Source organism: Zingiber officinale, chromosome 7A, assembly GCF_018446385.1.
Source record: "Zingiber officinale cultivar Zhangliang chromosome 7A, Zo_v1.1, whole genome shotgun sequence".
Taxonomy (NCBI): Eukaryota; Viridiplantae; Streptophyta; class Magnoliopsida; order Zingiberales; family Zingiberaceae; genus Zingiber; species Zingiber officinale.
In genome coordinates, this window is record NC_055998.1 from 8,766,478 (window position 1) to 8,792,452 (window position 25,975).

Below are 25,975 nucleotides of genomic sequence, written 5' to 3' on the forward strand. Positions count from 1 at the left end.
CAAATTTACTGCATTAAATTTATTATCGAAGTTTATTATCATATATTACTTCATAATTACTAATTGCCGAAGTAAACAGTGGCGAAGTCTATTTCACATTTTCACATAGTGATCTGAAGAGGAGAAGAATAAAGAAATGTCATCCACTAGTGTGGATGAGGATGCATCCTCAAAGGCTGAAGAAGAATCCAAGACAAGTGAAGAAGAAGAAGAAGTCTTGGAAGTCAACTTAGTGAGCACCTCCACCGAAGCAAAGTCAAAAGATCATATTATGTGCTTCGGGTGCAATGAAAGGGGACACTAGAAAAGTAGATGTCCTATGGGTAAGAAGAAGGTATCTTCTAAACTCAATTCAATTCATTCATGATAACTCTAGAAATGATAGACCTAAGGAGATCCAAGGCATTAATTCCAAGAAGGGGAGACATATGCCTAGAAAAGTGGGTAGGTCTAGGAATGTCCATGGTTGACATGTTAACTCTAGGTTTAGGGACCTAGAAAGGGGAAATCAAGCTTTGAAAGCAAAGCTTTATCAATTGGAGAAAACCCTAGATAGATTCAATGTTGGATCTAGAGGGTTAAGCATGGTGTTGGGTAGTCAAAAACCCAACAACGATAGATCGGGTTTGAGATACCGATCTAATGTCTCCAATGCTAAGGTAAAGTCTTATGCTAGGGTTGCATATGACTATAGCAAGAAGAAGTCAAGAAATGACAAGGGAAAGTCATTTAAAATTAAGGAGAAATTAACTAAAGACAAGGTGTCCAAGGTTAAGAAGGTTAGGTTTGTAGGCCAAGTGTCACCGGAGGTGCACCGATGTGGCCTAGCTATTGTAGATGAGTCACCTAGAGAGGTGACTAAGGTTAAGAGCTCTAGGGGGAGCTCTAAGAGTCAAATTGGAACCCATGGCCAATGGATCTCAGGTGGGTACTACTTAGGAGTCTAGAGGAGCAATGAAGTGTGTCAAATGGTTTGAAGACGGACTTCAGTCTCAAACCTAGGGAATTGGCACACATATGTTGTGTTTAATGTTTAGAAATATGACATTGAGGTTATATAGCATGATATTTGGTTTTGGATGTATAGATGTCATATAAACCAATGCTAGGGATGCATTGTGGGTTAGTATGGGCAAATACATCAAGAGGAAGCCAAAACTAGGACTTTAGGTCAAGGTTCAATTGAATTTTTTAGCTAGTTTTATGTTTTATGTCAATCTTGAGATTTATGATAAATATATTTATATATATATTTTTTCCAAGCAGACATTGATAAAATAGACCTCTCCATAAAATTTGGGATTTTTTGGAGGTCTGTGGAATTTTTGGTGCATTTCTGAAGTTGGTCAGAAAAGATTGATTTTTTTCAGAAATAGCGTACCAGTCGACTGCTGCAGTTAGCAGTCTACTGGTAATAATATTTTTGAGCACAGAATGTCTCTATAAGCTCATTTCGATAAGGGTAGTCGACCGGTACTTCTTGCAGTCGAATGATACCAGTCTGAAAGTGTTTTCAGCACTGGATTTTGACCGGGTCAGCTCATATATGTGTATGAGATCCATGGGGAATAAATACACGAGTTTAGAGTCAATTTGATGATAAGTTTTCAACAATTGGGATATTGTTTGAAAGCTTTTTAGATGTTAGGTAAAGGGAGACAAGTAAATGTTTAGTTGGGAAAACTTTAGTGTCTTTGCGTAGGGGGAGCCTTGTGATAAGTTCTTAAATCCTAGCTCATTGGGGAGCATAGGTATAGGGGGAGCCTTGTGATAGGTTCTTAAATCCTAGCTCATTGGGGAGCATAGGTGTAGGGGGAGCTTTGGGATAGCTTCCAATGCATGTTGCATTTTATTTTGGCGATGTAAGTCCAAGTGTATAACCTTGGCATCGTAAGTCCATTATTTTTAGCATGTTTATTTGCTATTTATTTTCCCTAACTTGAACGTATTACCAAACATAAAAAATGGGGAGATTGTTAGAGCAATTCCAATGGTCTGTGAGACCATGTATTTTGGTGTTTCGGCAAAGAGTTTAAGTTAGGTTTACCCTTGTATTTGATATGTGTATATGAGTGTGCAGGTTTGAAGGATACACATATGACTCAGCTTGATGACTTCGGATCCGGTGAAGGATAGAGCAGGGACTATGGACAAGGCAGCAAGGACAAGGACTGAGAGAAGTGACTTCGAGGCATACGCGAAGGATGACATTGGGGAGGAGCCGCGGGCTTTGATGCATCCGAGGGACGAGAGACAAAGGAAGTAGGCTTGAAGGTTAGAGGTCAAGGCTGCAATGAAGGGTCAAATGAGTTGTGAGGGTACGAGTGCATGAGAGATTGTACTCAGGGAAAAATCCTAGGTTTAGGGTTTTACTGTAGCAGTTACTGTAGTAATCGACTGCTAAAAATAGAAATCGACTGGGGCAGTCAACTGGGAGCGAACAGAATGCTTCTGTTCGCTCTACCAGTGTGGAGCAATCGACTGCTACTTTTAGCAGTCGACTGGTATCGAGCCGTTGGGATGTAACAGTCGAATTTCCACAAAGGGTAGTCGACCGATAGTTTTAGCAGTCAACTGGTAGGCGGGGTTTTCAACCCGCGACCTATATAACCAAAGCTTGGGAGCTTGGTTATAGTTGACGAAATTAGTGGTGGTAAACCCTAATTAGTAGTCTACTTGTTCTCAAGTATTTGTGAGTGTTGTGGTGAGGTTTCTCCACTCACAAGGAGCTACTTGAAATAGCCGGAGTTTGCCGAGGGCTAATCCATTGAGAGATCGGGATCGTCCACCTCAAAGACACGCCGTGGAATAGGAGCCCTAATTTCCGAACCACGTTAAACGAACTTGTTAGCGATTTGCTTGTTTTTCTTTCCTTTAGTGTTTAGCTTTCATATTTATAGTTAGTTTGTATTTCCACTGCGCATACTAACGAGTGTAGGAAGCAATCGATTTGGGGGTGCCGTCTATCCAACCCCCCTTCAAGTCAGCGACCGATCCCCCTACATAAAGTAGGCAACTGACCCCTAAGGTCTTAGATTACTTAAATATAATTTTCTGTCCGTCCAATGTTTATATGGAGCAGATAGAACAAACTTAGAAGATACTCAGTTAAGTATATAAGTTATAGCTAATAGCGTATCTCCTCAATACAAAATTGGTAGCAATCATAGACCCAACTATATCTAGAAGAGTTCGATTTCTTTTTTCACCAACTGCATTTTGCTGTGGAGTTTTAGGGATAGTTAACTATCTAATATCACTTTCTCAATACATATTGTCTTGAACTAATCAGACAAATATTCACCTTCACGGTCAGTGTGTAAGGGTTTAACCTTACATTCTAATTGATTCTCAACTTCATTCAAATAATGATTGAAGCAATGTAATGCTTCAGATTTATGAGAAATCAAATACACATGACCAAAACGTGCGAAGTCATCAATAAGTAATGAAATAAGAACTTCCATGTCTAGCCTTCATATTAATTGGACCATAAATATTCGAATTAATTAATTACAATGGTGATTCAACCCTAATAGCCTTACCAAATAGTTTCATAGTTATTTTTTCAGCAAGATAATGCTTACGTATAGATAAGTTAACTTTAGCATGAGTGTCTAGCTAACCCCCTCTTTAGCTAATCTATTCATTCATTCTTGTCCTATATGTTCTAATTTAGCATACCAAACTTTATCATTTACATCAACATCACTAGTAAGAGTAATGTTTGAAAAACAACTATTATTGTAATGATTAATTTCTGATTTTACATCAAGAACCATGAAACCATTTGATACATAACCATATCCTATTAACATAGAATTAATACTTAGCTCCACACAATGACTATAAAGGTTTATATAATAACCTAAATCAAGAAGACTAGTAATGAAAATTTGATTTCGTGGAATCTCAAGAGTATACAATACATCATGTAAAAACAAGGTATATTCATCATGTAGGTTGAGTTTGTAAGTACTAACACCTTTGACTTCAATCCTTGCATTGTTTCTCATATATATTCATTTGTTGTCAACATTACTCGATAGTACTCCACGTATATAGTTTGATCATGAGCTACATGGTTCATTGCTCCTAAATCTATAATCCACAAAGGATAAAAATTAGGAAACAACACTGAAAATTCTCATGGAAAGAAGATAAACATGAATCTACCCTTTTCAACTCAGTACATTCCCAAGCAAAATGACCTACCACAGTTATAGCAAGTCATCTTACGTTTTAGGTTTCTTTCCATACTTCTTTCCTTTCTTCTTGATTAGGCCTTGCCCAACAACAACACTAACTTTTTTCCCTTCCCTTTCCTTTTGAGAATCATCTTGTCTTATTCTTGGATCCAAATACTTCAACAAAACCTTCAACTATAAAAGCTTGTTAAGAAATTCTTGTGGTTCTATTCTCTCCACCTCCATTTCAACATGATATGAGACATCAGTGAAAGTCTTGATACTTTCATTATGAGTCAAATTCTATTTCATCATTTCCCAAGAATCAGGAAGGGAGCGGATAGTTGCCTAAACTTGTTGTTCATCAATCAACTCATGATCGACAACCTTTAAATATTGAATCATATTTGCTATTTCCCTCAGATGTTGGGCCATGATCACATTCAAACACTTTTTATAGTTGTTAAACTTGATTGTCAACTTACGAAGCTTGCTTAAACTACCTCCACTATACTTTTCTCTCAGGGGAACCCAGATGACATGAGCTAATAGTAATGACTCATATTCAAATACTAGGTTGTCTACCATTGAACTAATTAATATTCCCTTAGCAGTGGAGCCCTTTTTTTCCACGCCTTATAGGCATCAAGATCACTTCTATGCTGTGTTATAGAACCATCAGTAGGTTCTTCCATAAATTAATTTACGACCTCTAGAACTTTTTGTTCCTCAAGAGCATATTATATCTTGAGGTACCATATTTTATAGTTATCCCCATATAATTTCTCTCCCTTATTGAGTTCAGCTATGATGTTTTAGTAGCCATGATCTAACATAAATAAATATATTATTTAGTAATTCAATGTATTTCATATGTATATAATTTATGATTGACTCAATGTTAATTTGAGTTCGTTTACAAAATCAAGTGACAATTGTGTTTCCACTCATCATTCATATGATCCAATCTAACCAACATTGATAAATTATATTACACATATCTCATCAAATGAACTAATCATTAATTAAAAAATCATAAAATGAACTCATCATTAAATAAACTAATCATTTTTTTAAAGATGATTAACACATAATATTCCTTGTCTAGTTTGTTAACACATAACATTTCAAAAACTAAATGGATTAATACTGTTCGTACATAACAATAGTAATAACAACAAAACTTTAATAAAATAGATAAGCTAACACCACTCCTACTAGAAAAAATACTAGTGCAGTGGGCAATATTATCTCGTTCATCTCAGATTCGATTAGGGCAATCTCAAGTAGATCAATTTCAAGATTCTCCATTTGATCTACATTCGGATCCTCTTCTGGATCATTCTCAGAATCTTTAGGATCCTCTTCTGGATTATTCTCAGAATCTTTAGGATCCTCTTCTGGATCTTCCTCAAACTCTTCAGGATCCTTATTGTGAAGTAGCTCTACACACAACTCTGAAAATGAGATGCAGCCTTCATAACGCCCCCATACATAGTGTGCTATTACCTTGTGATGCCCCGGTAATGATCGAATCAAAACCCAGATCCTATAGTTATCCAGGATTGGAAACTCTTACTATTTGAGTTTCCAGAACAATAAATGGAGCTATCCAATATGTCCTTGGAGTTCGTAAACTGGGTCATACTCTATATCCTCAATAGCCTCCCTTAGCTCATTCCGTCACACATTGCGATGAGTCATCATGTATATCATCCTCGATATCTGGAATTAAAAATAATAATGTTAGTATAAAATTGACAAACCAGTAACAAAATTAGTTCATACAAAACTGACAAATAATAACAAAATCAGTTCAATTTAATTTACACATATACATGGAACATGTTGTTGCTACTCGGAAAACCTAATGGTTCCACTGTACAAAAATTTTGTACAAAGGTCTGGACCTTTTCCTAGCTACCATGTGTTCTTTTAAATTAAAACTTGGATCGCCTGCGGAACTTAACACGTTTGATCCAAGGTTTAATCTATTTGTTCTTTTAGGTTTAGACTTGGATCTCCTACGGAACTTAACACGTTCGATCCAAATCACCTAGGTTATTAATTCCATTAAATATTAATTTCCAAAATTGGCTTCTAGGACTGCATGGCGAGGCACATGGCCTTCTTGGATATAGGAACAACCACCACCGCCTAGACAAAGCCTTTTAAGGAAAGCTAATATTTAATTTCCTTAAATAACTTTAGGTCAACCGAAAAGAACAATCAAATCACAAGGAAAAGAAAAATAAAAGAACACAACATCGAAAACAAATTCGAAATACTAGAATCGCATGCCTCTTGTATTTGGTATTTTTACAAAGAAGTAAAACTAGTATGATGTGGAAATTAAATACTAGTATACCTTTTCTTTTGCAAGTAAAAACCTCTAGGTCTTCTACCGTATTCCTCTTCTAACCTCGGACGTTGTGTGGGCAACGATCTTCCGAGATGAGAAACCACCAAAGCACCTTCTTCTCCTTTCTTCAAGTTTCGGCCAAGCACAATGCTTCCAAAAGATGAAGATCTTTTTCCACCAACCAAGCTCCAAGGGATGCAAGCTTTCTCTCCTTCTCCAAGCTAGAATCCGGCCACCACTTGATTTTCAAAGAGGATGTGAGGTTCGGGCACAAGGATGGAGAGAAGAGAAAAGGAAGAGGCCGATCACACCAAGGAAGAAAAGAGGGAGAAAATAATAGAGGTTGTTCACCTTGAAGGCTCCCAAAACCCCCTCTTTTATAATCCTTAGCTTTAGCAAATAAGAAAAATTTAATTACAATAAAATTTCCTTAACTTTCCTTGACATGAATTAATTAAGAAAAATTAAACAAAATTTCCTAATTCCTCATGTCATGCCGGCCACCTCATGGAGAGCAAATAAGACAATTTTCAATCAACAATTAAAAATTCCTTATTTGTCTTCGGAAATTTTAAAAAATAAAATTTCCCTTTAAAATCCCTTCATGGTTGATAAAAAGAAATTTCTATAATTTTAATTTTTCAACATGTGAATAATTTACAAAGAAGAAAAATAAAATATCTTTCCAATCTACAAATAAGGAAAGAGATTTAATCTCTTTCTTTAATGTTTTGTAGAACCTTATAAAAGAGATATTTTAATTTTTAATCTCTCCAATAAATTATATCTTTCACATAAGAAAATTTTAAAAATTAAAATTCTTTTTTTAATTAAATAGGGCCGACCACCTAAGCTTGGGTTCAAGCTAGGGCCGACCACCCATGAACCAATGGTTTGGCGGGCCCTAGCTTGATCCACAAGCTAGCTTGACCGGCCCCTACACCATGGGTATGAAGGTGGGTATAGGTGGGTATAGTACTCTATAAATAAGAGGCTACGATAGGGACCGAGAGGAGGAATTGTTTTGGTCTCCCGATAAAATTAAGCATCTCGTGTTCACCCCGAACACACAACCTAATTTTATCAATAATAATTCATTCCACTAGAGAACTATTATTAAACTACCGCACCAATCCCAAATTACATTTTTGGGCTCCTTCTTATTATGAGTGTGTTAGTCTCCCTGTGTTTAAGATGTCGAATGTTCACTAATTAAGTGAGTTACTGACAACTTATTTAATTAATATCTTAGTCCAAGAATAATACCACTCAACCTTATCGTCATGTCGGACTAAGTCCACCTGCAGGGTTTAACATGACAATCCTTATGAGCTCTTCTTGGGGACATTATCAACCTAGATCACTAGGACACAGTTTCCTTCTATAATCAACAACACACACTATAAGTGATATCATTTTCCAACTTATCGGGCTTATTGATTTATCGAACTAAATCTCACCCATTGATAAATTAAAGAAATAAATATCAAATATATGTGCTTGTTATTATATTAGGATTAAGAGCATACACTTCCATAATAACTGAGGTCTTTGTTCCTTTATAAAGTCAGTATAAAAGAAACGACCTCTAATGGTCCTACTCAATACACTCTAAGTGTACTAGTGTAATTATATAGTTAAGATAAACTAATTCCTAATTACACTACGACCTTCCAATGGTTTGTTCCTTTCCATTTTGGTCGTGAGCTACTGTTTATAATTTATAAGGTACTGATAATATCATCTTCTGTATGTGACACCACATACTATGTTATCTACAATATAAATTAATTGAACAACTACAAACAAATGTAGATAATTTGACCAAATGTGATTCTTTATTCAAAATAAATGTTTACAAAAGCTTAGGCTTTCAGTATACACTCCAACATAACAAACATACAAAATCCATAAACAAATAAGAAAAATAAATTTTCTTTATTTGAGGAGCTCCAGTTGACTGACATACTGGATTGAGCGATTGAGAATCCTGATCCTAAGTATTAGCTTAGTTCATTGTCTTCATTAGAACTGATTTAATTAGGATGTACTATTGTTATTGTGTGACCTAAGCCTTTTAAATTCAGACTTAGACCTATTAATCAAACCTAGGTCTGTTTGAACCCTTTGCCAATATCAAAATCCATGTTAGATCATCTGGTACTTCCTGTACCAACACTCTCAATGCCCCAATACTATATTCCCAGCTCAAAACGGATTCACTCGGGGCTTTGCTTCCCATTTTCTCTCCCGATTGGTCTTGCCGATCGGACATGCCATGAAAGGGTCAATAATGAACTGTTAGATCGCCCATGAAACTCTGCTCCCTTTCAGAATATCACTATGGCCCAATTAGGCCATATACAGAAATGGACCCTCTGAGAAGCCCATCTTTTAGCTAACAATCTAAGAGGCCTTTCGACCCAAAAGCCTAGTTGCTGCCATTCATACAACATGTGAGTTTGTCAGAGGATTGTATCTATGTATAGATATTTACACGATACACCTCCATACTGATGTGATTGATGGGCGCGATATAAGAATAATGATGTGACAAATTGATTGATTGCAAGATGCTGCCTCATTAATGTGGAGATTGTGAAGAGCATTATAAAAGATGGTTCTTCTTCGTTAGCACAGGTACGCGTACACGCACATACGCATATCCTTCTACTTGTTACTACTTGCTGCCATCTTTGCGTCACCATCATTTCTGACTTGATCGTCGGAGTAGCTGTGTTAGGGATCCCCTGAATCACTTACTGATGATTTCCTTCTCTTCTTAAGAGTTTATGGAGTTGGTCAATGATCTTGTCCGAAAGCTGAGTCGGATGAAGGCTGGTCGCGATGACCTGGTTGTTGACGGAAAGTCGTGGATGATTCGGCTCCCACGGGCGGCTGACGATGCTGCAGGATCCTGCACACACTCAGACGATCTCCCCCCTCACGTTAGAGACCAAAACCCAGGGAAAATGTCCCCGGATCAGGCCCTCCGACGCTCAAGTCAGGTCCTTTTTCCCCAGAAAGAACAGAGAGCCGGAAAAAAGTGACTGAAAATGAAAAGTTGTGGAAAAAGTGACGAGAGAGCGTACCCGCGTACGAGGAATCCCCTCCTTTTTATGCACCCGCCTTGCTTCCAGAACCTGCAACCCTGTCAGAAAACGTTAGACGCTGGGCTTTGTCGTATATCCCGGACACCTGTCGTGCTGCTATTGGTCGTGAAGGCATCTTCTTGTTTAGGAACCTCCGCCTTTACACATGGGTTTTGTCTTGTAGCGAAGGACATCTGTCAGGCTACTATTGGTTATGAGGGCATCTTTTCGTTTAGGAACCTCCGCCTTCGCATATCTCACTGGTATGTAATGATTACCCTTGACGGACAATTGTGATCCCCCGACTCCTGCACAGCTTAGCTCATCCTATTTATCGCGGTCCGCATCTACCTCACACCCCTCGACCAGATCCCGCCTCTAAGCGTTACTTGTCAGTCGGGCTAACCCTGAACAACCCTGTCGATCACGGTCTGTACTCTGTACCCTGTATTTCCTGGCGCTCGACCATAAGCCTGTAGATCGGGCTGTCTTTACACAGCTCTGCCGCTTTCGACCTGTGATTTGTGACTTGCACTTCCGGGCCTTCGAATCGCAGGCCTGTAGATCGAGCTGCCTCTACCCAGCTCTGCCGATCCCGACCTGTGAGTATTTGCTGGCCCTCGACCGTAAGCCTGTAGATCGGGCTGTCTTTACACAGCTCTGCCGCTTCCGACCTGTGATTTGTGACTTGCACTTCCGGGTCTTCGAATCGCAGGCCTGTAGATTGAGCTGCCTCTACCCAGCTCTGCCGATCCCGACCTGTGCCCGGTGTTCCGCCTGTCATCTCCTTTTGTCTTTCAACTACTTTGCCCCCTTGATCGACAAGTCTGCCTGACCTCTGACTACCCCATATGCTTGCCTCTGACTGCCTAGTCAGCTTGACTATTGACTGCCGACTATTGACTGCCAAGTCATCTTGACTATTGACCGCCACGTCCTCTTGACTTTTGACCGCTGTATGACCTTGACCCTTCTCACCCTTTCCTCTTGGGCCCCTCCATTGCCAACCGTATTAATCAATTTGCACGCTACATCACCGACGGTCCACTCGGCCTCATCGCTTCTAGACAGGATCAATTTAATTTAGTGTTAGCTTGAGATGGAGAGTTCCTTTAAGCAAATTATGACATTTTGTCTGTGAATCGGCTAGCTAATCATTATTGTTGATGAATTGTACAATATTTTTGTTAGATTCCATTTTTTTAATTTGAGCAGAAGTTGTGCATAAAAGCTTGATTATCATAGTAGAACTTCATCCAATTTTTTAGAGCATGTTCTAATTAATCATCAGTATTCACTCTACTAAGAAATCAAATTACTTTTCAAGAGAATGCAAAAACTCAATTCCGAAGAGTCTGCACACTTAGCATTATTATACATAATTTAAAGATGACCAGTCTCATGTATAAAGATAATAAAATTACTTTTGTATAATTTTAGTACGTAAGACTTTTAATTTGTGTAAAGATAATTTGTCTAATTATTTTTCAAGGAAAAGTATCTCCTTCCTCTAAGAATAGAAAATTAGATACTATACTCAATAGCAAATAAATAAATAAATAAAATGGAAGTCTCAACTAAAAAGAAGTACTATGATATTGCATTATATTGTTAGTTCAAGTTCGGGTATGATTTTAATTTTTTAGTCAAATATTATTAATTTTTTATATTTATCATATTATTAAAATTTTAAACAAATATAAAATATATTTACAGTTTGACAATAAGCAAAGATTATTATTAATGCATATGGAATGATATTTTATCGGTTTCTCATTTGATATGATATTCAATTTTTTAAATTATTTTAATTAATTTTATATTTTATTATTTATTTTATTATACAAATAAATTCATTGTATTTATAAGTGACAAGTACTTAGATTTTACTTATAATATAATGGTTGAAGATGATTCATAATAAATTAGTTGAATTTTTATTTTATAAGACTTTGTTAGTTCTAAAATTTAATGTTTTAAGTGTATTTTATTAGTATTTAGCTAGTTTTGTAATCAATACTTTTATAATAGTATTGTATTTGTAAATTTGACTCAAATGATTATTAGATGAATAAAAATTGACATGTGGTAGATGAATTGTGATGATGTGATAAATTATGATTAATTTGATGATATAGTGGATGAATTAAATATTTTGGATGTATTTTTTCTATTTTATGTGGTGGGTAAATTATGATGATGTGTAAATTTTGTACATTTTGAATAAATATTAGTGATAATTTTTAATATCTTTATAAATTATTATAACTAATATTTAATAGTATCATTATATATTGTTAAGGTGACATTTTAAAATTACCTTATAAATTATCTTTTTTGACATTTTTGATTGTCATATATCCCTATAATTAAGACACTTTTTAAATTATTATAGATATTTTATAATGACATTACACATATGTGAGAAATACCAGAGTCCAGTGGACTTAAAACGACGCTACATTTCAATGCATTTTTCGGTAATGTCATCGTACCTTTAGTGTCACTAATAGTACACTATAATGACAATTATGTATGTCCTTGAAGAACATTATTCTAGTAGTGACATTGATGAGTATTTAGTCAATGTATAAGCTCACTTAGACTTTCACTTTATCAATTCCCTATTAGACTTCCAAAGTCAATCGTGATCCACTTAGCATTTTCTATTGTAAAATGTTTAGTCAATCATGACCCCCTTAAACATTTTCAATACCAAGTATTCTGTCAATTTTAATCTACTTAGTCCACTATCAAAATCCAAATCAACCAAGCTTGGTCAACCTTAACATCAAGTTTATTGCACCAATAATCTTTCTTTTTATTTGACATTTCGCTAACCATCAAACATATTGATCAAATATCAAAATTCAACTTGAACTTGGTCCAACTTGATTCGAAGTCAATTTCACTAATAATGTACAAATGCATTTTTAGGGTAATATCTTCATAGCGGTTAGTAATGTCTGACCTAGTAAATAGTTTGTATAAGAACACTTTTAATCAAACAGTGAATTCTTTGATCACGTTCACATTAAGAAATTTCTTTTATACATAAATAAAACTTAAATATGCAAACACCTGAATATTCTAAAAAAATTGAGTCATGGTCCTGATAGGATATCATGATTTAAATGTGACCTATTATTGAATTTTTTTTTAATAGATAGCAGATCTTTGATTAATCATTTTGTAAGTAGTGGAATCCCAGGTAAGGAACTAACATTAATTATATGATTTTTATATCTTAACTTATTAAGAAATATAAAAAATAATTTTCAATTCTCTATTTCACAGAAGTGACGAACGGTTATTTTAATGTGAATAAACACGAGAACACACACAATAACATATTGCACAAAGAGGATTTTATTCAAGGAAATATAATTAATTATTACACTTATTTTATTAAAAGAGGATTTAACAGTCCCCAGTAACAAATACTTTCCACGCATGAAAAATGAAAAGAAAAGAAAATGTACAATATAAAATTTTATTTAACTTTGCCATTATGATTTTGAAGAAAAAATAATTAATCCACAGATTTTTTGTAAATAATAATTAATGAATATGTGATCAATTGACCCTGTTGCAAACCAAGCGGACCTCTCCCGGTGTCCCGGGAGGCGGGCGAATTGCTCCCATCTTGACCATCGCCGCCGTGAAGTCCCTGGCGAACGCCGCCCCGTTGACGCTGTACCTTCTCACCAGCGCGTCTTGCGACCTGCCGTTGAACAGCGCCTGGTCCGACTGCAGAAGCCCCCTCCGCGCCACTAGTTCCCGGTAGTAACCGTTGTCGAACTGGTAGGGCGTCTCGCCGTCGAGCGGCGCCAGAGCGCTGCTTCCGCTGGGCGGACAGGTTCTTCTGCGGAGGGCGGCGAAGGTGGCGTTGATGTTGCGGTCGTTGTAGATGCGGTCGTCAAATTGGGAGCATTGCGCTTGGCCGATGGTGTGCGCCCCGGAGAGGGCCGTCATTTCGCGCGGGGTGAGGCCTTTGTCGCGAAACATAGAGATGAGGACCGAAAGGTCGGAGAACGGCGCGGGGAGTTCGCGGTTGGCAGCTTCCTGATAGGCCGCCAGAGAATCCCGGCGACCCAATCTTACGGTCCACGTCGGCCCGCCAAGCTGCATAGAAACCACAGCCGTCCGATTAATTACATATACACGTACGTACGTACGTACGTACCTTCCGATACAAATCAGGGAATTTTAAATTACTCACCAAGGCAACGCCGTCGCGTGTGGCGAGCGCGAGGACGTCGGCGCAGGAGACGGTGGCCGGGCACTTGGCCTCCACTCTGGCTTTGATGGCGTCGATGATCTCATAGCCTTGGGCGGAATTCCTGTTGGGGTTCGCAAACTTCTCGCTGGCGAACGCCGGCGTGCCATCCAAAAGGATCGACGCATCGCACCCCTGTTAATCATTGCTCGATCGATCAATATAATTAACGAATCTATTAACTATCTAGATATATCATGGGGCCGGAATGATCTTACGTACATTTACGAAGCAGTCGTGGAAGAAGAGGCGGAGAATGAAGGCAGCGTTCCTGGGGTTCTGGCGCACGACGTCGGCCATGGCGGAGCGCACCACCTGCTGCAAATTGGGGCACGTCGCCGAGTAGAATGTAGAAGACAATTGAGCCGAAACAAGCGCGGAGAAGAGCCAAAGGGCAAGTGCTAATCTGGGAATCATAGACGCCATATGATCTATTGCAAGCTGCTTCCAAATTAAATACTTAATGCTATAGCTAATAGCTAATCGATTAGCCTTGGAGAACGATTTAGGTAGCTAGACAACTATGAGCTAATTAATTGTGCGTCTTGGAGAGAAGGCAAGTGAGATATATATATGTGTAAGAGATCATTTATCTTTGAATGGATGTAAAATAGTGGGTGGGAGTTTCATTGTTTCAAACTGGGAGAAAACATGGAAGTCCACAAGGACATGCATGAAGGCTGCCTATTTCATGAGTTGGACCTTTTCCCATCAACTGGTCGTCGGTTAAAACGTGTTCTTCCCTAATGTCGTACTTTGTGTACGTAAGAATATATTGGGCGCTGAATTTTGTTGATTAATCGTGGATCCAAAATAATTTGAGTATTGCGAATGCATTCTTATATAAGATCTTTCTTTTTTGTTTTTAGTAATTATAGTAAAAAGATGATTATATTTATTTCAGATATTTTCATAGTCTGACTTATGACAGACAAATAGAAAATGTGTCAAACTTACAACAAGAGAGTCATCTCCTTTAGGGCTATAAACGAGCCGAGCCAAGCTTTGGGATGTTCAAGCTTGTTTGATAAGGTAACCGAGCCGAGCCGAGCCGAGCCGAGCCGAGCCAAGCTTAAAATGAATCAAGCTTTTGAAATGAGTGTTCAAGCTTGGCTTGGTTTATTTTTTATGAGCTTGAGCTTGTTTGAAGCTTAACTTGAGCTTGGTTCGTTTAGATGTTATCAAGCTCTCAATTCGAGCTTGGTTCGTTTAGATGTTATCGAGCTTTCAATTCAAGCTTGTTTGATTGTTTGAAACTTTTAGTTATTTAATTGGTTATTGAGCTTGGAAATTTAAATTTATTTTATTTTATTATTTATTTAGCATATTGAAAAGAGTTTTATTAATGAATATGGTTCGTGAACATTGTTCACGAATGTTGTTCACGAACATTGTTCACGAACGTTGTTCACGAACGTTAACGAGCTGAACACATATGTGTTCAAGCTTGTTTGTTTAGCTTAACGAGCTGTTCAAGCTTGTTTGTTTAATCAATCTTGTGTATATTGAACGAACATAAACAAGCTCTTACCAAGCCGAACACCAAGCTTGTTCACGAACGCTTGGTTCATTTACAGCCCTAATCTCCTTTAAGTTTCAAGTGGGCTACTTGTTCGGGAGAAAAGTCAAATCTATCGGTGATGTGTCAAAGTTGGAACTTCAATGAGAATGACCTTATCAAGTCATTTGCAAGCTACATTTGGGAGCCTACTATTTACAGGATCCTTAAGGCAAGGAGCTTGACCGACCATGGAGTGTCATTCAGTTGCAGCTCTATCTTGCTTAGAGACCTTGACTCAAGATAGCAACTTTTTTTGGAATTATATTCTTCTGGTCTCATACCGGCTCCATTAGTAATTATCCTTTTCAGAAACCAATCTCTCCCAATTAGACATAGTCGAGTTCGAACACTTATATTCATTTAGTTTCCGACCAATTCCATTAGTAATTGTCCTTTTCAGGATCCAATCCTTCTCGACTGGGGCATAGCTGGTATTGATAACTTATATTCTTTGGTCTTGAATCAGTTCCATTAGTAATTATCTTTTTCAGGATCCTATCTCTTCCGATTGAGACATATTCATGATCAAACACTTATATTCTTCTAGTCTCAGAAAAACTCCATCAATAATTACCTTTTTTAGGGTATAATCTATCCTGACTAAGACATAGTCGTGGATCGAGCTTCTAAATTTAGAAATATTTTGAATCTCCCTCGCCGACTCCTAATTAGGTTCTCCATTGCCGACTCCTCAGTCGGGTTCTTCATCGTCGATCCTTTAATTGAGTTCTTCATTGTCAACCAGTTGAGTTTTTCATTACCGACTCCTCAGTTGAGTTCTTCATTATCGACTCCTCAGGCAAATCTCCATCACTGGCTTACCATTTTGTAGCTCCATCATTGACTCCTCAATCAAATGCTTCATTACCGACTTCTCATTCAGATGCTTCCTTATCGACTCTTTAATCAGAAGCTTCATCGCCGGCTTCCTAGTCGAACACTTCATCACTAACACCTCAATTGGAATATTTCACCCTTTAGCTGGAGTGTTCCACACTTTGCATACAAACATGGGAAGAAGATATTCCAATGATTCAAAAGGGTGCACTCAATGCATTATAAGGTGAGCCCAAAAAAAAACAAAAGATCTCTAAGCACTAGTCGGCTTTCTCTGAAGCCGGTAATTACTCCTCCACCTTGTGTATGTCGAGGAAGTCCAACGAGGTGCTAGGCAGAATGAGTCATGCCCTGTAAACTTGTTGGAGCATGCCCTCGAAGCCATATTGGAGCATCTTGGTTGTTTGAGCTCCGAGCAAATTGAAGAACTCCTCCGACTTTAAAAATTCTTACTCGCGACTCACCCAACACTCTTCCTTACTAGTTTTTAGGCAAGCTGCCCTTGGTTCTCTATGGACTCAATAACTTGATATTGCAATGTCTCTATTTACTCAGCCGCTCTGGACAATTGGGTCTGCAATTCAATAGTTATCACAAAATTTTGAGCTCTTGCATAGCCACTCAAGCCACCAATCGCTCATGCTCTGCCTCCAAGGGAACCAATTAGGCCTGGATTATCTCTTGTTCTTTGGTAACAGCTGCCTCTAACTCCTGTTCCAGCGAAGTGATGCTCTCTCGGGTCAACTCGAGCTCCTCCCTCAAGCGAGCGACTAACTCCGCCTAGAGCCGGGATTCCTCTCGGCATTGAGAAGCCTCAGCTTGGGCTGCCTCTATTTGTTTGTTAGGTTGGGCTAATCTAACCTTTAGCTCATTTACTCATGCCTACATCTTTTGAAGACATCTTTACAAGTGGGGTAGTTAGCTATGAATCTCCAAATGCTCCTTCCAAAGCTACAATAATTGAGAGTTTAATAATCCCCAAGTCATAATAGTTTAGTAAGGCCTGAGTAAATACCTTCAGCATCGACCGATTTGCATGGTTGTTAATCTCCAACATGTCCACATTCCTAAAGGTCTCAAGGGTTGTCATCGCTTTGATCTAGGCAAGCAAGTTGGCCTTATTCGACCACCCAGTCGAGATGGTTTAGCTTAGCTCCGTGGTTGTGGGCACAGAGCTAGAACTCAAGGGGATGTCACCAGCGAGCCCAGCCAACTCGAGGGTGGTTCACTCGGGAACCGTCGGTCTAGCAGTGATTGCCCTCCACTTGGCAATTATCCTCTTAGTTAAGGAGCCTCCAATCGGGATTTCCTCTAGAGCCTCCCCTTAGACCTCTATAGGTAAACTCGATGTTATTGTGGTGATCGGACTTGGGGATACAGGAATTGGAGATGTTGATTGAGCCCTGAGAGTCATTGACTGAATTTCTAGCACTTCACTAGGTCAGCTCAAAGGCTATGGATGCTTCCATTTTTTCGGTCAGGGTTGGGTTTCAACAGTCGGATGGGTTGTTACAGTCGAATATTTGAATATGTATCGACAAATACTTTAGTGGACCCCATTGCTTTGCCAACTCTGCTCAAAGGCTCCGCCTCATCACTGGGCACCATGGAGGGTTGGGCCAATGGGGGGAGTGGGGGGAGGGAGTTCATCCAACCCCTTAGCGTTGATGAAGGCGTCTTTCAAGACTTCTAGCATCATTAATGCCATAAAGGCCGCTTAGTCAAACTTCACATGCTTATTGATGGAGGCGTTCAACAGGGTTGGGCTAGGGTGAGGGGAGGGGAGGTAGTTCATCCAACCCCTAAATGTCGTTGAAGGCATCTTTCAAGACTTCTAGCATCGTTAATGTCGTAAAGGAAGCTCAATCAAACTTCACATGCTTATTGATGGAGGTGTTCAACATTGTATCGGTTGCATCTCAAAAAAACTTCAGTCAGATATCACAAGAGAGAAAATCACAAAAATCTTACCGAGTAATTGAGATAGCTCGGCGACAGTCAAACTTAGTCGGCTTAGGTAATGCAAACCTTCATTTTTGATTAACTTGTTTATGTCAAAATGCAAGTCGATCAGAATGTTGACCGCTTCAAGGTAAGCTGACTCGTAATTATATCACCCTAAGCGTGATTGAGTCGCAATTCTACTTGTCAAGCAGTGGGAGGAGATTGGGGGGGGGGGGGGGCTCATGAAAAAGAAGCGGGTGTTCCATCCTTTATGGAAGGATGGTTAGTTGTCTAGGAAGTGATATCCCAGCCTTGCCATAAAATAGAAGACTCCAAGCTCCATTCACTTCGGGTATAAGTAGTGGAAGATAACAGGGCTTAATGGAATTTGATAAAAGCAAAAAATAATTGAGACCCCGAAAAGGATTCGGGACCAAATGATAAAGAGGAATGTGGAAATACTCACAGACGTCTCGAAAGAACTCATGGATAGAAAAATGAAGGACACTAGTCAGTTGACCATGAAAGAAGGTGGTGAAGTTAGAAGGAATGAGTGTAGTATCCAAATTCTATGATCTTGAAGAATACCAAAGTTGGTCCTTAGCTCATCCCTAGTATCTATGGTGGGAACCAAATGCATCGACTCGTAACAAGGATTTAATGGCTCTCCGGCGGCCATGATACCGTTAGTGAAAGAGCAAGAAAAGTAGTTGTTGAATCTAAGAGCCAAAAAAGGACGGGATAAGCCCCCAGTCATCGGATTGAGCGCCCCAATTAACACAATATGGGTAATCATTAAAATCCGAACAATGCCTCGATCTCTTCCGTCAATCAAATCACATCGATTGACATGACCTCAGAAAGGTATAGTTATAACATGCTCGACACGGAGTACAAGGTTGATTGCGCATGACTGACATTAAATAGGCACGACCATGATAAATGCAAAAGCAACTCTCAGATCATTGATTCCTTCACATGCCCTCTTTGACCGTTGAAGGTAATTTTGACTTAGACAAAAGTGAGAGAATGATGACATGGTCATTCCAAAATATAACAGTCTATTTAGTCAGATTTTCTCCTCCTTCGATTAGATTTAAGGAGAGACATGTGATATAGGGAATATTAGAAGCCTCCATTGTCATAAAAAGCTAATAGCTAAGTTGAGATGGGAGTCAAAGTCAGGATTGGTCAATAGGATCTGCTCCACCGATCCAATCATCATGCTTAGTAGATCTACTTTACTGATCCAATCGTCATGCTTAGTCGGATTTGCTCTACCAATATGATCATCTTGCTTAGTCAGATCCGCTCCACCAATCAGATTGCCTGCTCAATTGGATCTGCTCCACTGATTTGATCGCTCACTTACTTTGATCTACTTGATTGATCTGATAGCCTTCCTCGGTTGTATCTACTCCATCAATTTGATTGCCCGCTTAGTTGGATTTGCCTCACCTATCTGATCGCCTTGCTCAGTCGGATCTAGTCCACTGATCTGATCGCCCACTCAGTCGGGCTGATTCACCTATACGATCACCTTGCTCAATCATATTTGTTCCTCCGGCTCAAGCTCTTGTCCACTCGATCTCGTCGACCAGACGTTCAATTTCCTATCCGCTCGAGCCCATCAACCGGATCCCCAGTTCTGATCTGCTCGCTCCGTTAATTAGACACTCCTGCCTACATGACCCCAACTCGTTCCTTTTGCCCTCGCCAATATAGCTTAATGGGCTAGGCCCTTGGATCCAAGTACTTTGGCATCTTGATGCCTGGAGTAGCACGCGGGACAATACATGGACTGGCGTAACACGTGGGATAACACATGGGTGATCATACCACAAGGAGCGGTATGATTATACAGATACATAATATGGGCGACATGACTATATGATACAACAAAGATAAGACCACATGATATTTTCTTTATCGAGATGTGACACTTCATTAAGTAATACATAGAGGGAGGTATTGTTCGTTCACCAATAGTATTATAAAAGGAGTCCGCTTCCATGAGCAAAAATACATAATCTCCCATGCACATTGATCCGGCAGTTAGAACAGGGGACCCCCATTCTGAGGGGTCAATGTCACTCGGGAGTCAAAAGGCCAAGTGGCCGACCGGAGAAGGAGGGGCCGACCTCCCGTCCGACCGACCGGCGAATAGCCGGTGGCAAAAGTCGCCCCGACAGAAGTCGGGGTTCCGACGCTCAATTGAACAGTAGCAAAGAGCCGAGCGGAAGGCCTAATAGAAGGTGACACTGCTATAGTCCCTACATGGTATCCTACCGAAAATATCCCCAGTATATCGATGCCAACGGCAGGCCGGACGGGATGTGAGCTCCGTCCGGCTAGCACTTAAGATGAGAGCCGTCCGGATGGACTTCCCGTCCAGCCGGCTGGCCAGACGCCCTGGCCTGTGATCGGTAGAGAGGGACAAGAACATCTTATGACAGTTGTCAAGCCCTATGGCTAGGCCGTACTACAAGTCTGACAACGGGGTGTTCTGTTGTCCCATCGACGACGTGCTTGGACTGTAGCAGTATGACGTCAGGTAAGCTTTCTGACAGACACATACCGAGGTATGAGCTACGGACACGTATGCGCCTCGGTGGACGTGCAGGAGCTCTTTCACCGCTCTATATAAAGAGCCTCATACTTCGCCGGAGGTACGCGTAAGACATCTTTGGAGCCACTTTTTTCACTACTTACTTGCCTGACTTGAGCGTCGGAGGGTCGCCGCCGGGAACCCCTTCCCGGCCCGATTTCTGTGCAGGTTCGCCGGAGGTCCGTGCAACCAGTCGAAGATCCACGTCAGCAGCTGGGGAGCGCCACGTGCCCAGCGTCCGTTGATCCAGCATTCGGACAGGATCACACATATACATATATATTAATATACTATTCATCTTCTCCATTTCACTCTACCGAAGATTGACTTGAGTGTCAAAGTGATTGAGACAGAGCATCCCTAATCTCCATTCTAATACTATTTTTCTCTATTTCTTTTTCTTCTTAGCTTCACTAATTCTTCTGACGATCCACTCTCTTACTGGTGGCTCAAACATCGACAATCAACCAGAAATATTATATGATTTTTATATCTTAAATTATTTGGAAATATAAAAATAATTTTCAATTCTCTATTTCACATAATTGAGGAACTGTTATTTTAATGTGAATAAATACGATAACAAACATTGTACCAAGAGGATTTTATTCAAGGAAATATAATCGATTATTACACTTGTTTTATTTAACATTCCCCAGTAACAAATACTTTCCACGGCATGAAAAAAGAAAAGAAAAGAAAATAAAATGTACAATATAAACTTTTATTTAACTTTGCCATTCTGAGTTTGAAGAAAAAGTTATTAATCCAGGGATTTTTTTTAAAAAATAATTAATGAATATGTGATCAATTGACCCTGTTGCAAACCAAGCGGACCTCTCCCGGCGTCCCGGGAGGCGGGCGAATTGCTCCCATCTTGGCCATCGCCGCCGCGAAGTCCCTGGCAAACGCCGCCCCGTTGACGCTGTACCTTCTCACCAGCGCGTCTTGCGACCCGCCGTTGAACAGCGCCTGGTCCGACTGCAGAAGCCCCCTCCGCGCCACTAGTTCCCGGTAGTAACCGTTGTCGAACTGGTAGGGCGTCTCGCCGTCGAGCGGCGCTAGAGCGCTGCTTCCGCCGGGCGGACAGGTTCTTCTGCGGAGGGCGGCGAAGGTGGCGTTGATGTTGCGGTCGTTGTAGATGCGGTCGTCAAATTGGGAGCATTGCGCTTGGCCTATGGTGTGCGCCCCGGAGAGGGCCGTCATTTCGCGCGGGGTGAGGCCTTTGTCGCGAAACATAGAGATGAGGACCGAAAGGTCGGAGAACGGCGCCGGGAGTTCGCGGTTGGCAGCTTCCTGATAGGCCGCCAGAGAATCCCGGCGACCCAATCTTACGGTCCACGTCGGCCCGCCAAGTTGCATAGAAACCACAGCCGTCCGATTAATTACATATATACGCTACAAATCAGGGAATTTTAAATTACTCACCAAGGCAACGCCGTCGCGTGTGGCGAGCGCGAGGACGTCGGCGCAAGAGACGGTGGCCGGGCAGTTCGCCTCCACTCTGGCTTTGATGGCGTCGATGATCTCATAGCCTTGGGCGGAATTCCTGTTGGGGTTCGCAAACTTCTCGCTTGCGAACGCCGGCGTGCCATCCAAAAGGATCGACGCATCGCACCCCTGTTAATCATTGCTCGATCGATCAATATAATTAACGAATCTATTAACTATCTAGATATATCATGGGGCCGGAATGATCTTACGTACGTACATTTACGAAGCAGTCGTGGAAGAAGAGGCGGAGAATGAAGGCAGCGTTCCTGGGGTTCTGGCGCACGACGTCGGCCATGGCGGAGCGCACCACCTGCTGCAAATTGGGGCACGTCGCCGAGTAGAATGTAGAAGACAATTGAGCCGAAACAAGGGCGGAGAAGACCCAAAGGGAAAGTACTAATCTGGGAATCATCGACGCCATATGATCCATTATATTGCAAGCTGCTTCCAAATTAAAGAGAACGATTTAGGTAGCTAGACAAGTATGAGCTAATTAATTGTGTGTCTTGGAGAGAAGGCAAGTGAGATATATATATGTGTAAATGATCATTTATCTTTGAATGGATATAAAACAGTGGATGCGAGTTTGATTGTTTCAAACGGGGAAAAAACATTGAAGTCCATAAGGACATGCATGAAGGCTGGCTATTTCATGAGTTGGACCTTTTCCCATCAACTGGTCGTCGGTTAAAACGTGTTCTTCAATAATGTCGTACTTTGTGTACGTAAGAATATATTGGGCGCTGAATTTTGTTGATTTATCGTGGATCCAAAATAATCTGAGTATTGGGAATGCATTCTTATATAAGATCTCTCTTTTTTTAGTAATTATAGTAAAAAGATGATTGATCCTGTCCCGAATTTGAGTCAGATGGAGGTTGACTGTGTTGTCGTTAGTGTTGACGGAAGGCGATGGAGGCTTTCCACGAGTACAATGCTGCACGGGCAAGTTCCAAAGGCTGTTGACGGGGGGTGACGACGAGGATGACAAAGCAGGAGTTCCCTGCGCACACTCAGACGAGCACCCTCCATGTTAGGGACCAAGAACCAGGGAAAAAGTCCTCGGAACAGGCCCTCCGACGCTTAAATCAGGTACTTTTTCTCCAGAAGAATAGTAAAAATTGTAGAAAGTAGAAGACAAATGCGAAAAGGTGAGTGAGCGTACCTGCATAAGGGAGAGGACACCCCTTTTTATATGACAATGTGTACTTCTAGTCTCTGGCAAATGTCAGGGAATGTCGGGTGTCAGACATTGTCCGGGGATAAGTGACGCGTGACATCCTATCATAGGTTACAGGAAGGTTCTTTTAACAGCGAGTCACAAACCGTTGGAATATACCCTGACACACAGTAATTATTCTCTGACAGACGGTTACGATTCTCTGGCTTAATTGTCGGCACTACCGACCTGAAGGGAGAAGTTGATGACTAGCCGTCTGAGGACTCAGCTTGGGTATAACTGAGTAACATGCGAAGAGATTTGTCCAGGAAATCCCGACCGGTCTATCCATACCAGCCTATCTTGACCTGTAAGTCCTGGTCTGTAAATCCTGATTTGCATAGTCTGACCGGTAAGTCCTGATCTATAAATCCTGACCTGTATAGCTTGACCGGTAAGTCCTGATCTGTAAATCCTGAACTGCATAGCCTGACCGATAAGTCCTGATCTGTAAATCCTGACTTAGCTCATCAAGTTCTCATATATATACGTCTGTTGTGCGAAAACTCGCCTGATAGAGATGGTCCCTTCTCCTCCTTCCCTGTTCCTTGTGTTACCAGTCCGACTTCCCGACATGGACATATCGACCTAGCAACCATTTTGCATTCCCTACTTGGGTATCTTGCCCTAGCATCCATGCTGAGCTCTCGACTTGTGTATCTCGACCGATCATCCTGTTTGAATTCCCGACCTTGTCTTCTGACGACCATGTCTCCTTGACTTCTGATTGCCCCGTTCCCTTGACTTCTGACTACCCCGTCACCTTGACTTCTGACCGCCACATCCCCTTGACTTTTGACTGCCACGCCCCATTGACTTTTGACCGCCATGCCCCCTTGACTTCTGACTGTCACACCCCCTTGACTTCTGATTGCCACGTCCCTTTGACCAGACCCTACCCTTATGCACCGTATCACAAGTCTCCCCCTCAAGTCTAGTCGAAGGAGGCTCATGTCCGACTGACTAGACCAGAATCCGGTTTCACTTGACCCTTTTACTAAGATATTAACCACTTCTCCTTTTCCCCTGGTCCTTGGGAATTTATCACGCTATCAGGTGTTGTACAACTTCCCAGATGTTTGGGCTACTGTACTCATTATCAGATCTGGGAATGCGTAACATTTCCTTAAATGCACCATCATTTCCCAGAGGCATTTGCATGCCCAAGGAAAATGCTTTATTTTCATCTCTTTAAGAAGAGCCAACCACCTTCCTGCCCTTATGCTTTCCTGGCGCTATTACACGCCATGGAACCTTTGATGGGGTCTGACGAAACATCATCCTTACGTCACCAAATTACCCATTTGACTCAGTTACTTGCCCATAAAGATGAGGCTTTATTGGAGATGACTCGGAATAGAGACTTTCAGTCTTCCCTTCTTCAAGAAATGGAAGAACTCTGGTTGGCTGCTAAGTCTCGGACCCTGGCTGAATCGGCTTTGAAGCACAAGGGTTATGCAAATTTAGAGAGCCATACCCACTTTATCACATATATGAAGATAAAACATGAGGCTTCTTTGACCTTTCTTCAAGAAGAAAATCGGATAAAAGACTAAACTATCTCCCAACAACGCCGCTCCCTTTAGCATATCAAGACGGAGCTAATTCAGGTACGAGCTCAATTAGAGCAAGCCGGCCGAGCACATAACTCCAACCATCAGAGCCCACCGGATCCTGTCATCTGAAAGGGGGTTCTGCATAACTAGCACCTCTAATATGATAGTGTGTATTTTAAAGAATGTCATATGGACTTTATCCAATGAATGCTAATCAAACTATGTTGTGAGCCTTTACTCATGCTTTCTCGCTCGTGTTTTCCTTCCGTCCGTGGTATTTCTTTTTTGGTAAAATCCTTTCAAATCAATAAAATTTTCACCGAGTTGAGGGTCTGGAATCCCGACCAAGAGGTTGTTGGGAGTGACAGCAGGCTCTTTCATAACTCACACTGGGGCGAGAGTCTGGGACTCGACCGAGAGGTCTTGGGTGGGAGAGCAGACTCACTTATAACTCGCACTAGGGTGAGAGACTGGGACCCGACCGAGAGGTCGTTCGACGTGACAGCAGACTCACTTATAACTCGCACTAGGGCGAGAGTATGGGACCCGACCAAGAGGTCATTGGGCATGAGAGCAAGCTCACTTATAACTTGCATTGGGGCGAGAGTCAGGGACCTGGTCGAGAGGTCGTTGGGCGTGAGAGCAGGCTCACTTATAACTTACACTGGGGCGAGATTTTGGGACCCGACCGAGAGGTCATTGGGTGTGAGAGCAGGTTCACTTATAACTCGCACTGGGGCAAGAGTCTGGGACCCGATCGAGAGGTCGTTAGGCATGAGGGCATGCTCACTTATAACTCACACTGGGCGAGAGTCTGGGACCCGACCGAGAGGTCG

The 25,975-nt window shown here is 40.9% G+C and overlaps 1 pseudogene; it reads right to left on the minus strand.

Moving 5' to 3' along the window:
• Positions 1 to 13,101: 13,101 nt before the first annotated feature.
• Positions 13,102 to 22,785, minus strand: LOC122000928 (annotated as a pseudogene).
• Positions 22,786 to 25,975: the final 3,190 nt, after the last annotated feature.